The sequence below is a fragment of the Monodon monoceros genome, unplaced genomic scaffold (assembly GCF_005190385.1).
Source record: "Monodon monoceros isolate NGI ecotype Baffin Bay Population unplaced genomic scaffold, NGI_Narwhal_1 Super_Scaffold_20, whole genome shotgun sequence".
Lineage (NCBI taxonomy): Eukaryota > Metazoa > Chordata > Mammalia > Artiodactyla > Monodontidae > Monodon > Monodon monoceros.
The window spans coordinates 54,937,530-54,953,706 of NW_021703777.1; positions in this window are offsets into that span (position 1 = coordinate 54,937,530).

Here is a 16,177-nt window from a genome sequence, read left to right on the forward strand (position 1 = left end):
ATTTTACCCCCTCCTCTGTATTTTCTGTCTTTATTATTACTCCAGGTAAGACTCTGGAAAAAATTTTTTTTTTTTTTTGCGGTACGCGGGCCTCTCACTGTCGTGGCCTCTCCCGTTGCGGAGCACAAGCTCCGGACGCGCAGGCTCAGCGGCCATGGCTCACGGGCCCAGCCCCTCCGCGGCATGTGAGGTCGTCCCCGACTGGGGCACGAACCCGTGCCCCCTGCATCAGCAGGCGGACTCTCAACCACTGCGCCACCAGGGAAGCCCTGGAAAATTTTTTGTGACCTCAGAGTAGTTCACTTTCTCTACTCAGTTGTGTCTAGTCTTTTATCAAACTCAGGAGTTGAGTACAGTATTTGATTTTTGTTACTGGATTTTTTTAGTACTAGAAGTTCTCTGCTTTTTCAAATTCAATATGTGACTTAATAATCTCTTTTTCCCAGAGATATTTTCAAAGTTATCTTTTTTAAAAAATATACAATGGATCAGTATCTGATCATTCCACAATCTCACATCTTTCTGAATTGTTTATTATATATTGTTTCTATGCTTCTCAGGCATGACATTTTAAATCCTGTGTGACTGGTTTTCATTGAGAATGTACTAGATATAGAATTTAAAACTTCATTTGTATGAACAATTTTAGACATAGCATGATGTTAATTTCCTGCAAATATACTTTACTTTTGCACCAGACACCCCAATGTCACGGAACACTAAAGACAAGGACAATCTTAGTCCACATTTTAGGCCTGAGGTAGCCTGTATTGCCCAGGTGGCATTGAACCAGGTGGAATGTCCCCAAGAGTATAGTTTTACTTCTGTTTCATCCTCAGTCTGAAGGTGTAGCCATGTGGGATCCCAGATTAAAATGGGAGTACATTAGACTCTACTCTTTAGGTTAGAAGGCCCTGCACTCTAATGTTGTTCCCTGCTTCTCACTACTACACAATCTGAAGCTTGATTTTCTAGAAGGATTTTTTCAGAATTGAAAAATACCCTCAATAAAAAAACTGCTTCATACGAGACATATGTCTATGGCATCTCTCCTTTTCCTAGAATTTAGCCCTGCAACCCCTTACTATGTTGTTAACATTTCATGTATATATTCTAATGAATATTTTATTTTATTTTATTCATATTTTTGATGTCCTTAGCAGAGAGGTTGGTCTTAAGCACTAGCCCACTATTACAAGAGTTGGAAGTTTAAGTTTCATGATATTTTGATGCTTTTATGAAGTATATCATTAAAGTTACACTAATTAAATAATTTAATATAAAACCCATTTTTAGTCATATCAGTCAGATCATCTTTTTAATGGGATACATGAAAAAAGAAGGCATTATTTGTGCCCTTCTTTGTTTTGAGCCACACATTAATCTTAACTAATTAGCGCTACATTAAATGCATTAAGAGTTAATCATAGTTGGAGGACCTTCAAGATGGCGGAGGAGTAAGACATGGAGATCACCTTCCTCAACACAATTACATCAAAAATACATCTACATTTGGAACAGCTCCTACAGAACACCTACAACACCGCTGGCAGAAGACCTCAGACTTTCCAAAAGGCAAGAAACTCCCCACATACCTGGGTAGGGCAAAAGAAAAGAAAGGAAAAACAGAGATGAAAGAATAGGGTTGGGACCTGCACCTCTGGGAGGGAGCTGTGAAGGAGGAAATGTTTCCACACACTAGGGAGCCCCTTCACTGGTGGAGATGGGAAGTGGGCAGGGGGGAAGCTTCGGAGCCACGGAGGAGAGCGCAGCAACAGAGGTGCAGAGGGCAAACAGAGAGATTCCCACACAGAGGATCAGTGCCGACCAGCACCCACCAGCCTGAGAAGCTTGTCTGCTCACCCGCCAGGGCAGGTGGAGGCTGGGAGCTGAGGCTCGGGCTTCGGATCTCAGATCCCAGGGAGAGGACTGAGGGCTGTCTGAATACAGCCTGAAAGGGGCTAGCGTGCCACAGCTAGCTGGGAGGGAGTCTGGGAAAAAGTCTGGAACTGCCTAAGAATCAGGAGACCATTGTTTTAGGGAGCATGAGGAGAGGGGATTCCTTCCCTGTGTGCCCACAGAAGGCAGAGCACAGACTAAGTGAGCTCCAGAGATGGGCGTGAGCCCCACCTATCAGTGCAGACACCAGAGACGGGCATAAAATGCTAAGGCTGCTGCTGCAGTCACCAAGAAGCCTGTGTGCAAGCACAGGTCATTCTCCTCACCTCCCCTCCCGGGAGCCTGTGCAGCCCACCACTACCAGGGTCCCGTGATCCATGGACAACTTTCCCAGTAGAACACATGGTGCACCTCAGGCTGTTGCAACATTGTGCTGGCCTCTGCCACCACAGGCTTGCCCCGCATTATGTCCTCCTCCCTCCCCCTGCCTGAGTAAGCCAGAGGCCCCTAATAAGGCTCTCCTTTAACTCCCTCCTGTCTGGGTGAAGAACAGATGCCAGAGGGTGACCTACATGCAGAGGCGGGGCCAAATCCAAAGCTGAACCCCAGGAACTGTGTGAAAAAAGAAGAGAAAGAGAAATTTCTCCATGCAACCTCAGGAGCAGTGGATTAAATCTTCACAATCAACTTAATGTACCCTGAATCTGTGGAATACCTGAATAGACAACGAATCATCCCAAAATTGAAGCAGTGGACTTTGGGAGCAACTGTAGACTTGGGCTTTGCTTTCTGCATCTGATTTGTTTCTGGTTTTATGTTTATCTTAGTTTAGTATTTAGAGCTTATTATCATTGGTAGATTTGTTTATTGATTTGGTTGCTCTCTCCTTTTATTTTACATATATATTTTGTTTTTTCTTTTCCTCTTTTTGTGAGTGTGTATATGTATGCTGCTTTCAGTGATGTTGTCTGTATAGATTTGCTTTTACCATTTGTCCTAGGGTTTTGTCTGTCTGCTTTTCTTTAGTATAGATTTTAGCACTTGTTATCGTTGGTGGACCTGTTTATTGGTTTCGTTGCTCTCTTTTTTTTAATTACTTTTTAATTGTTTTTATTTTAATATATTTTCTCATTTTTTATTTTAAAAACTTTTATTTTATTTCTTTCTCCCTTTTCTTCTGAGCTGTGCAGCTGACAGGGTCATAGCGCTCTGGCTGGGTGTCACACGTGAGCCTCTGAGGTGGGAGAGCTGAGTTCAGAACATTGGTCCAGAAGAGACCTCCCATCAGATGAAGGAGCAAAGTAAAAAGCCACCAGACCAAACAAATGGAGGGGAAACAGGCAGTCTACCTGAAAAAGAATTCAGAGTAATGATAGTAAAGATGACCCAAAATCTTGGAAGTAGAATGGAAAAAATACAAGAAACATTTAACAAGGACCTAGAAGAACTAAAGAGGAAACAAACAATGATGAACAACACAATAAATGAAATTAAAAATTCTCTAGAAATAATCAATAGCAGAATAACTGAGGCAGATGAACAGATAAGTGACCTGGAAGATAAAATAGTGAAAATAACTACCACAGAGCAGAACAGAGAAAAAAGAATGAAAAGAATTGAGGATATATGTATACATATAGCTGATTCACTTTGTTATACAGCAGAAACTAACCAACCCACCATTGTAAAGCAATTATACTCCAATAAAGATGTTAAAAAAATAAAAACAATTGAAAGCAAAAAAAAAAAAAAGACTTAATCATACACTAAAAAAAGCTTGTCAACAGAGAATTCTCACATATAGCATATTCATGCAACACGCATTACCAAAATACAACTGGAAAATTAAGAGAGCTCTTTAGTAATATATACTAAGCTATTATGATATTGATTTATGTAAATAACCTTATCCATAGGAACCATTCCTATTACAGAGTGGCATGTTATTCACTGTGTCATAGATGTTAATTCACATGACAAGAAAATTCAGAGGGGAAAAACAAGATGTAAACCCTCCTAAGCAGTAAAGCCAGAGCTTTTCTCAGTATCTTAAATCACAGACTAGCATCAAAATCTATAAAGCCAACTGTTGAATACATTGTTGAGAGTAACATTTGTTTTTCTGTTCTGAACAACTTAGATCAGAGAAAATGGCATCTTTTCTTTCTCAACTTTTCATCTTCCATTTGGTGCTTCCTAAATTATTCATGAATGAAATAACAGTTTTCTGCATTAATAATGTATAACTACATCAAGAGACTATGTAAGATAAAATATGTAAGTGGTAAAAGAATCAAAGTTTTGGCATCTTTTATGATGCCCATTCCTCTAGTATTTTCTATCATTAATCATTATGCCATCTTTGGTAGATACATGCTCAGGGGTAGACAGTTTCCCATTGACATGCAGTACCATTATATTTTAATTTAAAAATACAACTTTTTTCTTTGCTATAAGATACTTGGCAAAGAGCAAGAATTTTTTTTTAATATTTTTATTTGTTTTGGGTGTTGTTATTTAAAAAATACTTGGAAAAATTAGGCAGGTTTTTTTAGTTCTATTTTTTCACCCATGTATTAATTACCTTGCATGGTACAATGCTGTTAGCTGGGATGAACATGGATAATATTTCAGTAGAAAACTTAATGTCCTCTGCAGAATATTTTTTTCTTCCTACATACTTCACTCTTATCTTTACTCAGAATGATGCACATAGAGAGATATAAATAATCTCCACAAATTTGTATATAGATTTTTTCATCACAATGCAAAATTTCACTTTAAAGCTTATCAAGTTAAATATTTTTAAAGGCATAGAACACATCAGCTTTTCAAGAGGCCAATATTTGATTGCAAAAATACAAAAATAAGTAATAAATTGTGATCTTAAGGGAGTTTGTTTCTTAGTTATCCCTGCTAGAAACCCTATCAATTGGTTCTAATTGTTTTGCTAATATAAAGGTTTGAGTTTGAGAAGCAATTCCAATGCTTTATTTTTCACCATAGAACTTGAATATTGAAAGGGGTCTTAAATATCTTCTAGTCAAACTCCTTCACTTGCAGGTATGGAAAATAAACACCAAAGAAATCAATTATCACTATTATAACAGGTATTTTATAACAGAATCATATTATCCTGAATTTCCATTATGTAATATTGACTATTCTTGTGTCCTTCATTGTCAATAAGCATTATTCTTTAATCAGCCAGCACTAAGTTAGCATAATAACCAAGAAAACTTCCCTTCTATATTTGTAATATAAGCAGATCATAGAACATGACGATAACCATGATCAACCTATTACATTACCAAAATCAGATGCTGCAAACTGATTTTCTTCCACAAATGAGATTTATTTGTCCTTCACAGTGTTGAAAGTAAGATTAATTTGTTGAAACAAAATTAAAAATTTGAGGAGCTTAAGTAATAATACAGATTTGCTAATTTTCATGAGGTTATACATACACAATGGTAAGTGTAAAGCAGTGATGTAAGCATTCCACTTATCACAGTCCTCACCATCTGTATCTTCTTGCAACCATCTGACTTTTCTCACATACATAGCTTGCCTGCTCTCTGAAGGAATTTCAGTTTGTTACCCCTAGAAAAAACATAAAGAAAATGAAAACTTGAAATCTGAAGGGAGGGATGCAATACGTAGTGTGTGTCTATTATGAGTCAGACATCCTGCTGAGCTACTTAGGTGGTTATTCTGTCATATACTTTACTCAGAAATTCTGGGTAGGGTTGACATTGTCATATTTTATACCTACAACATTTTCTTTCATTTTCCTATTTTCTTACTTAAAAATAATGTAAAAATTGGATGCAGTCTTTATATTTTCAAATTATTACCTAAAATATTTCTCTTTTGTTGTAGGCTTCTCCTCCAGATTGCTGACATATACACTGTTAATGAATACATGAAAATATAATACATAAGTCACATGTATTTATTATAACTTAGTCATATGTTTGACTACAATGTAGTAGTATTCAGTCTGTGTACTTGTTTGTGTAAACAAATAGTCACTTTTATTTCTTTGAAATTTTTTATTTAATATGTTTTTTTTTCCCTATGCGTATTGGTATAAATGTATTTCAAGTTAGAATACAATTACCTAAGGCATATCTTTACCAAATATTTTATTATGGAATATAATGAGGAAAAATATGAAGACATTTTATACCCAATTTTATGTAAGCTCTGTGGTCTATCCTTTTTAATTGCTACATTGTTATTCATTATTTATTTACCTTTCTTATCACCACTTGCGATATGTGACACCAAGTCGCCTGGAGCCTAGTGACTCATTCAGACACAGGAACAAATGCAGGCTACGCTATTATGTTATTCTTCTTGAAAAACAGACTACCGTAGTCATTGCTCTTCCCTCACTGCGTACAAATGCAGAACTGAAATATTTACCTTTAGCTGGCACGTCCACATGTCTCTAGAAAGAAAGTGATTGGTTTAGTCATTTGTCATGGAACATGAGATCATTTTCATCAAAATACTCATAGTCTGACTTTTAGGTCAGGTACTCATGCTTCATCCAACAAACTGTGACAAATGTAACAGTACATATGGCAAGCCTCAGTGACCTGTGTATAATAAATTTCACTTAAGAAAACAGAAAAAAACCAGAAATGTTTGGCAATATATTTGTTGTAATGTATTTCAGTGTTATATTTTTTGTCTCATAAAAATAGATGTTTGATGTGACATGTATACATTACCAGTATAAAATGGCCCTTTAGTCTATTACATCAATCATGTGCTCTCTTTATAAAATACTACTGCTACAGCTGTGCTACAGCTAAACCTGCTTTTTGAGGAGTTTTTCTTATATATTTTTAACATTTTCAAATGTCTTCATTAGCCATAGGTTTATGCCTCTTGAAAGATAAAATAGAATATATACTTAGGATTTTAAAATTTTACTTTGCATTTTACCTTTTTATATAAATCTAGTTCATCCATAGAGGTGAGATATATATATATATAAAATTTATATCTATTACTGGCTTTTTCTTTGTATTTTGGCTTAATATTTAATTTTCACCATTTTCTATATAAATTATACTTTATTCCTATATATTTTTTCTCTCTAGTAATTTAATACTTTTACGATCAATTTCTGATATTACATAGATTATGAAATAAAATAAAATTATATTAATAATCAATGTTAAGAAATGATTTATTTTGACTCCCACATATGTAAGATCTATGGTATAGATAAGAGCATATTCCAATGTATTTAAATTTATGTGCACTATTTGCCCCAGTTTTCTTTACTTTCATGATATAAGATATGGAATATGTCTTAGTTCAGCCTGCATTAACAAAACACCATAGACTGGGTGGCTTAAACAACAGAAATTTGTTTCTAACAATTCTGGAGGCTGGGAAGTCTGAGATGAGTGTGCCAACATGGTTGGGTTCCTGGTGAGGGCTCTTACTGGTGTACAGATGGGAGACTTCTTATTGTATCCTCATTTGGAAGAGAGAGAGAGAGAGCCTTGTTTTCCTCATCTCCTTATAAAGGCACTAATCCAGTCTGGGGACTTGTAAATATTGGGCACGATATATTTAGGCAAATAGAAGAAGACTGTTTTCTTACTACACTCTCGTATTCTTATTGTGGGTTCAATACAATGCTTTAGATATTTTCTCACATAAATGATTTTTCGAATCTTATTTTGAATTACCTTAATATAAGCCACTATTTTATGTATCATAATTGTATCTTAATCATATTAATTATTTGGGAGACTCAAAGAAAAGCATGGACAAACATTGACAGCATCCTGCAATTTTGTTATTAGAGCATCACTCTTGCTTTAAAGCAAGTTTCCAAAGTAATTTGGTGTTGTTGGGCATAACATACATGGGAGTTAATATCTAGTTTAAGTTTGTATCATAGAAATATGAAATACTTTTAAATATTCTTTTGGGTAATTTATGCAATTGCAAATAATTTTATAAAGTTTTATATTCACTTTATAAGTGAATATAAGGTGGATGAAATTTTCTCATTTTTATCTGGTAGAAAAGCATTTAACCCAGTTTGAAATAAGTAATATCAAATGAAGATTTCAGTCACTGTAGAAAGAAATCATCCTATTGTCTACAAATTTAATGGAAAAAATTAAGTATTTTTTATACTCAGGAAAGAGAGAAGAATACACAAACAATTTGGCATAGCTTTAATAGTTTCATTAAATTCATAATAGGCTAATATTATGTAAGCAGAATAAATTTATATTTTGAAATTTTAAAATGGAAAAATCTGCCATTGAAAATTGATACATCAAAATTGCTTTAGAAAAAAGTTCTGTGTACCGAAGAGTATGTCTTGATCTATGTTTATTTATCGTGTTTCATATTCTCTTGGTTTTGTCATCATCGTCATCATCATGATAGGATATTTACCAAGGATTAAGCAGAAAATGCATCTACTAAGATACCAAACTGAAAATTACATTTGGTTCATTTATTTTGTGCTGGTGCTTTGTAAATTAATATATAAGCATTGAAATGAAAATGTTACAGTATGAAAATTAATAGGCTCTCTTAAATTAATCTGCCATTAATTCTTCAGAAATAATATGTGTATGCTTACACAAGATGTATGAACAAAATAAAATTCAAACTAAAATCAATACCAAAAACCTAATTTTACATTCCACAGAAGTCTATCCATAGCTTCTTTTTTTCACTAATCAGTAATATATTTATTTTGAATACAGTGTTATGCCTGGAGTAATGTTTTCTGGATAAATCAAACACTTTTGGATATTCAATTAGCATTCAATTAGCATTTATCGTAAAATTTAGCAAATTTAAAGTATAATTACAAAATCACACTTGGCTTTCAGATGTATCAATATGTATCTAAATTTATCTTATCTATTAATATCTATCCATCATTTCCCTCCATTTCTCCCTCCTCTACTCCCTCCCTTTCTCCATCCCTCCTTCCCTCCCTTTTTCCTTACTTATTTAAGGGCTAAGCATTCTGAGAATATTGTTTTCCCCAGTAGTAATTACTGAGATAATCATTTCAAAAGCAGTGACAAACTAATAAAAACATTCATGAACAATTTGCATTTGATAATGCTGCTTAACAGAGCAGGATATTTGTTGTCCAGATTGTGTCTAAAACTCAAAACAAACATCTAAATTATAACTTTATAATACCTGCTTCCTCTAGGGGGCTATCTGTATGGACTTTGATGATGTGAGAACTGCAAAGAATGGTTATAACAAATGAGACAACTAATAGTGCCATCTTAAAAATGCAGCCAGTCTGAGTTTATTGAAATGAACTCCAGACTGAGACTGAGAAGACATGCACCTGTTCCTCCAAACTACTGTTCTGGAAAAAGATAATGACTTTATAATTATTATTTTCCATCATATGAAATGTGAAAAAAATCAAAACACCACAGGATATTGTAATATCGCAGTAGCATTTTCATGAAGCAATTTGTGCAAAATCATGGTGAATTTTATTGTCTGGTGAATGTATAGTGCAGGAATGAAAGTGGTGGAAATCGTTTAGGCTTATCTACTTGTGTGTGCAGATGACTGTTTACAAACGGTAGAAACAATTCTGTAAACTAAGGTTCCATAATTACACACCATAATACAAGGAGTCAGTCTTGATGCTACTTTAATATCTCAGGAATGGAAGTCTTGTTAAGTATCCTCTAAATAGACAATCAAATATATTGGAGAATTAGAAGAGCACAGTTGTCATGGTGAATTCATGAAGGCTAGGATTGAAATAAGTTTAGGTTTTCATTTTAAATAAAGAAATAGGTTTATAAATTTATAGTTTATATTTTGAAAAGCATAGCCCATTGTGTGTTCTTTGGGTTTAAACATCTGTAAATACTTTGATACTCCACTCATGAAGAGGTAGAGCTGATGTGGCCTTCCTTTGAACCTAGACATACCTTGAGTGAGTGCCTCAGTGATTAGAATGTGGTGAAAGTGGTGCTGCATGATTTCTGAGAATAGGTTAGAAAAGAACATGTAGTTTCTGATGGTTTCTCTTGGAACATACCTCTGGGACTCTCCAGCAGCAATGTAAGAAGTTCAGTTACACTGAGGCTGCCAGACTAAGGAGCCCATGTAGAGTAAGTTGCCCTAGGAGACTCAGCTGTTCCCAGCTGTTTGATTCTTCCTAACCCAGGCACCAGGCATCTGAGGAATTTTCTAGATGACTCCATCACTTTCTAAATGAGGAACTGACCAATGACTGATTAGTTGAGCCTAGTCAATTCTGAAAAGCATAATAGATGATAAAAATAAGGGAATGTTGTTTTTATGTGCCTAAATATGGGTTGGTTTGTTAGACATCAATAAATATACAGAACACTAATTATATTAAAGTTTATTCAGTAGCACATTTATGGTGTTTAAATAAGGAAAAGTGTAAACCATCTTGTTCTTTATATTCTTTTTTTTTGAAAAGTTGTAATTTGTTTTATTTAAATGTAAAATGCAAAGTCAAATGCATGCAAACAGCTGGATTTATTCACAAAATCTTCTCTGTTCACTGTTGCAAAGTTAGAGATCTTGAATCTAGTCTTTTTAGTAAGTATGTATCATAAGACTATTTGTCTGACTTTTCTTAGCCTCAGTCTAGGCTATCTGGGTTGAAATGTGCATCAACCCACATCATTGTTGATCATTGTTTTGATATCTATATTATGGATTTCTCACAGATAAAAAAGGAATCTTAAAAACTGGTATTGTTCCAAGAATGTACATCTATTTGATTCTCCTTATTCCTTCACCTTTGACTTACCCAGGTTGCCTTCTGTGTTGATCTATTGTTTATGATCAAAGTTTTTCAAGGTAATTGATTATTTTGGGTAAGAAATGTGCAGGTAGTCATATTATAGGTGGACTGAAAAGGTCAGTCCTGTGCAGGTAGAGTCATAAAGTAGGTAGAGACCAGAGGTGCTTCAAAATAGCATGCAATGCACAAGACGTTATCCAGCTTAAAATGTTAGTGTTTCTCTTGAACAATCTAGATCTGTAGTAACAAAAAAAGCAAATCAGTGGTAGTTCGGGGATAAGAGAAAAAGTTTACAAAGAGAGAAATGTGGGGAATGATTTATATGTTTATTGTCTTGATGGTGGGGATGGTTATATGGGCCTATTCCTATGTCAGAACTTATCAAATTGTGTACTTTTAATGTGTCAGCTATGTCTTAATTAAGATGTTAAAAAAAAGCCAGTATATAACTGGGAATCTGAGTCTAGAAAAAATATTAAATAATAAAAGAGAAGTTAGAAAAGTAGAAATAGAAGATCGAAATAAAATTGAACAAACCAAAAATAGTAAAATGACACACCTAAACCCAGCCATACTGATAATTATAATAAATAAGAAAAGTCGGAAATCACCAGAATTGATGAGAAAACAAGGCACAACTACAAAGATGCACTTTAAATATTAAATTTTAGGTAAGGTGATAGGACAGAGGACAGAAAAGCACATGCCATAAAAACAGCAGATCGTACACAAAAATTAAATATGAACATGTGAAAACTAAAATTATAGTTTTTGGAAGAAAACATAAGATATAGTTGCAACTGGGTTGTAGAGAAAAGTTCTAAAGCCGAGACCAGAATATTATGACTATAAAATTTACCAAAAGATATATTAGACTTCATCAAAATTAAATGCTTGTTTATAAAAATAAAAGAAAAATATGTCCCATTTTTTGTCAGTAAGAAAATGAATAAGGACACCACAGACTGCTAGAACAAATTGCAAAACATATATCTGACATAGGACTTGTATCCTGAATATTTAAAATATGCCAACAACTTCATACAAAGACAATAAACAACCCTATAAAAAGGTGGGCAGACATTGGAGACAACAGAAGGATGGTATACAGAAGATCAATAAGCACATAAAAAATTGCTGAGCATCATTATCCGTTAAAGATATGCAAATGAAAACCACATTAAGATAAACTACATGTCCACCAAAAAGGTGAGCAGAGAATTGGGACTCTCGTACATTGTTGTGGAAGAAAAAATAGCGCAATCATTATAGGAAAATTCTGGCAGTTTCTCATAAAATTTAAATATATCTACCAGATGATCCAACAATTCCACAATTACATATTTAATCAAGAGAAATTAAAGCATGTATCCTAAAAGATTGCACAGGAATGTTCACAACAGCTTATTTATAATAAATAAAACTTGGAAATGTCTCAGGTTTCCATTCACAAGAGATTAAGCTTTTCTTTTTAAAAATGGCATATTCATCAATGGAATATTACTCAGAAATAAAAGGGACATACAACTACATAGGCAAGTTTCAAAAACATTATGCTGAATAAAAGAGTCTTACACAAAAGAGTGCGTACTCTATGATGATATTTATAAAAAGGTATGTAACAGGCAGAATTAATCTATTGTAAAAAAAATAATAAGGTTGAAGAATTTGTCTTTGGAGAGTGGAGGTAAAGATGGACTAGGGAAAGACATGAAGGAACTTTGTGGGGTGATGGGAATTCTGTAGCTTATTAGGGATCTGGACTACACAGGTATATGCACTTTAAAGACTCATTAAATGATACATTTAGGAATAATGCTTGCATTTTACCTCAAAAAAATTGTAAACAAATACTGAACTCTACTTAACTACAATTTATCTCCAGTTAATAATAATCCTGAAATGTTTAGGAGTAAAGTGTACTAATACCTACAACTTTGAAATGCATTAGTATTTAAGATACATTATGGGTTGGATAAAAGGATTGATAAGATATATAGATATGTAACAAAGGAACTATGTAGCACAGTTACTGCAAGAATCTAAGTAGCGAGGTTATGGTTTACTGTGTAATTCTTTATATTTTTCTGTTTACAAAATTTTTCCTAATGAAAGATTTGAGAAAATATCTATGAAGAAGACTGTATATTTACTGATAAAAAATTTTCTCTAATATTTTCTGGATGTCATGATAAAGAAAATTTCTCAATTGTTTTTTTGAAGATATTACAAATTTTATAGTCACTACATAACTTATATTGTTTTGAAATTTTTTCAGATTTTTTTCTTTCTTCATGTCTAATTTCACTGGGTTTTTTTGTCTGTTTTTGTTTGTTTTGTTTTTGTTTCTTTGGCCGTGCTGTGAGGCTTGTGGGATTTCAGTTCCCTGACCAGGGCTCGAACCCATGCCCCCTGCAGTGGAAGTGTGGAGTCCTAACCACTGGACCACCAGGGAATTCCCCTAATTTCATTGCCAGTTACTTATCAGGAATGTGTTTGTCCCATTCATAGGGATTGAACATTTTGAGTATTCAAAATACAATATGAACCATAAGTTTTAAAACCAAATGCTTAAAATAAGTACTTATTTTCCCTATGATAGAGAAATAAAATAATCTCATTTACATTTCCTTTTAACCCACAGAGAAAATGTCTCCCATTATAAACATCAGTCAGTGCTATTCAACTTGTTCCATATATCACTGAATGAGACACAAAGTTCACAGAAATAAAAGTAATACAATGTCCTTCATGTATTGTTTTACATTATATAAGTCAAACTAGTTCTGTAATCCCTTTTTACAGGTTGACATTTATGCATAGGTAATATATGTTCATTCTTGCTCAGTGAACTGTTTAAAAAAAAGCGATCATTTCTTTTTTTTTTTTTTTGCTGTGGACTAAAGTTTCTAAATTACTACAAAAGGCAATATGATTAATTTCTGCATTTTTAACTTAGAGAGAGAAAAGTTAAAAAGTTAAGTTAAAAAAATTAATTCATATGGAAAAAAATTTCTCCAGGGTGATGTTACCAAGATGGCAAAATACATTGTTCTTGACTTTGCTCCCCCTGACAAGAAGAACAACTAACAACTATTCAAAAACAAGACACCACTGAGAGAATCCTGGAACATAGGAGTGAAATGAAAGCACCTCTGGCCCCACAGAGATCAAGACAGAGTAAATTAGAAGGGTGAGAGAAGGGGCTACTCATTGACTCTGGCCCCTCCAGTGGGAAAAGAGACCCCAAGGAAACAACCAGTCCCCACCCCCAGAACTGGGGTTATTTTGTGGGAGCCCTTACTTTGATTTTGCACCACTGGGATTGCAGGGGAGTCTGTTAGTTTCAGCCACTGGAATTGGCCTATGAGAGAAAATGGGGGAAGGGCTTGCAACAACCAGTGCATGAATCTTGGCAGACTGAGTTCATACCTGCAGTGGCCAAGTACTAATCCCAGCCAGTGGCTTTGCTCATCTGCAGAGCTAAGCTGGGGACACACTTTGACCGGGGAACTCTGCAGGGTGCAGATCTGCCTGATTTGGATCCTCAAACAAAGATTTTTGCTGGCTCTAGAGCCCAATGTGCCCATGCCCAGGCAAGGAGAGGAGTCATATTTCCACCTTCTGTGAAGAGTGTCCTCTGGCCACATTTGACCAGGAGGGCTAGCAACAACTTCTGGAAATTGTGCAGGCCAGTGGTGCTCCAGCTGAGAGATGGGTACACAGAGCTGATTGCCCTCAGAAAATAGCTGGTACCGAGCACAGAATGTTCCTATGCTATACACGTGTAAGGAGCATTAATTTATAGCCAAGGCTGAGGGCACCTCCTGGCCCCTCCCAACCAGAACTGTTTAGGAAATTGAGAGTAGTCTGGAGAGGCACCTCTCCCTCCTGCCCATGCAAAGGAGCTGAGACATAGTCCCACCTACTGCAGACAGTGTCTTCCAGTTCCATCTGAACAAAATGGTTGGTAACAACTCCTGGAAGCTGTGTTCAGCCCAGTGGTGCTCAAACCTAGAGAAGGGCAAGCAGAGCCAATACTTTTCAAAGCAAAGGTAGTGGCCTTATTTAGTCAGGGTGAAAGTCCACTTGAGTTAAGACAACAAAGAGCTTTATAGCTTTAGAGCTGCTTCTCCTGATGCACCTGGGCAGGAATCTAATTTGAAATCCCACTCCTTGTTGAATACAGCTTTCAGCCTGTCCAGCCAAAGAACCTAACAAGAGCACAGGGGAAACTGCACAGCTCATACAACAGCCCTATATACAGTGGAACTTGAACAGGGAGCACAGCCCATGCCCCCCATCTGCAGAGCAAAATCAGTGACATCACCTGACCAGGAAATTCAGTGCACACTCTGGTGTGATTTGGATCTCCAAACGAGCTGTACAGTCCCTGGATCCCATCCTGCTGCCCTGACAGGACAGGGAAACAAATTCATAGCCTCATCTACAACTGAATATAGTACCCAGTTGCATTAATCCAGTAAACCTGATCAAAGAATGAGGACAACTGCAGAACCCATTCTATAGCCTCCCTTGGGTAGTGAACCAATCCATCAGTTCTATCCAAATGTTTTCAGCCAGAGGCACAACCCCCCACCCTATCCTCAGAGCTCAAACGTTCCTTGCTCAAAAACAGAGCATAATAGCAGTTGACACATGCTCAAGGATATTACCAGCAGACATATACAGAAACCCAAACTGTGCAGACTGGTGTAGAACAGTCTGCCAAAACAAACATGTAAAGTCTGGAAAAGGAGCCTGATTACACAACTGCATAGATACTAATGAAAGGAATCAAGGACCATAAAAAACGGGCAAACATGATACCACCAAAGGAAACTAACAAAGCTGCAATAACTGACCCTAAAATGATGGAGATCTGTGAACTGTCAGACAAAAAATTCAGAATAATCCTCTTAAGGAAGTTTAGTGGACTGCAAGAAAACAGACAGACAACCAAATGAAATTAGAAAACAATGTGTGACCAAAATAAGAAGTTTGACAAGGAAATACCCGTCATCAAAAACAAAACAAACAAACAGAAATCCTGGAGTTGAAAAATACTGAAGTTGATAATTGAACTGAAAAATTCAACAGAGAGTTTCAAAAGTAGACTCAACCATGCAGAAGAAAGAATTAGGGACCTGAAAGATAGGACATTAGATATTATTTAGTCAGAATGGTTGGGATCAATATGATGGAGTAGGAAGATACTGAGCTTATCTCCTCCAACAGGCACACCAAAATTACAACTACTGAAGAGCAACTATCTCTGAGAATAACCTAAAAAGTAGCAGAAAAGATTTTTCCATAACTAAAGATAAAAGCACCACAATGAGATAGGTAGGAAGGGAAGAGATAGGGTCTCCTTATGACTGACACCCCTGGTGCAGTGACCTACAAGTGGGAACCATGCAACCCTGGAGGTCCTCCTTGAGAAGCAAGGAGTCTGAG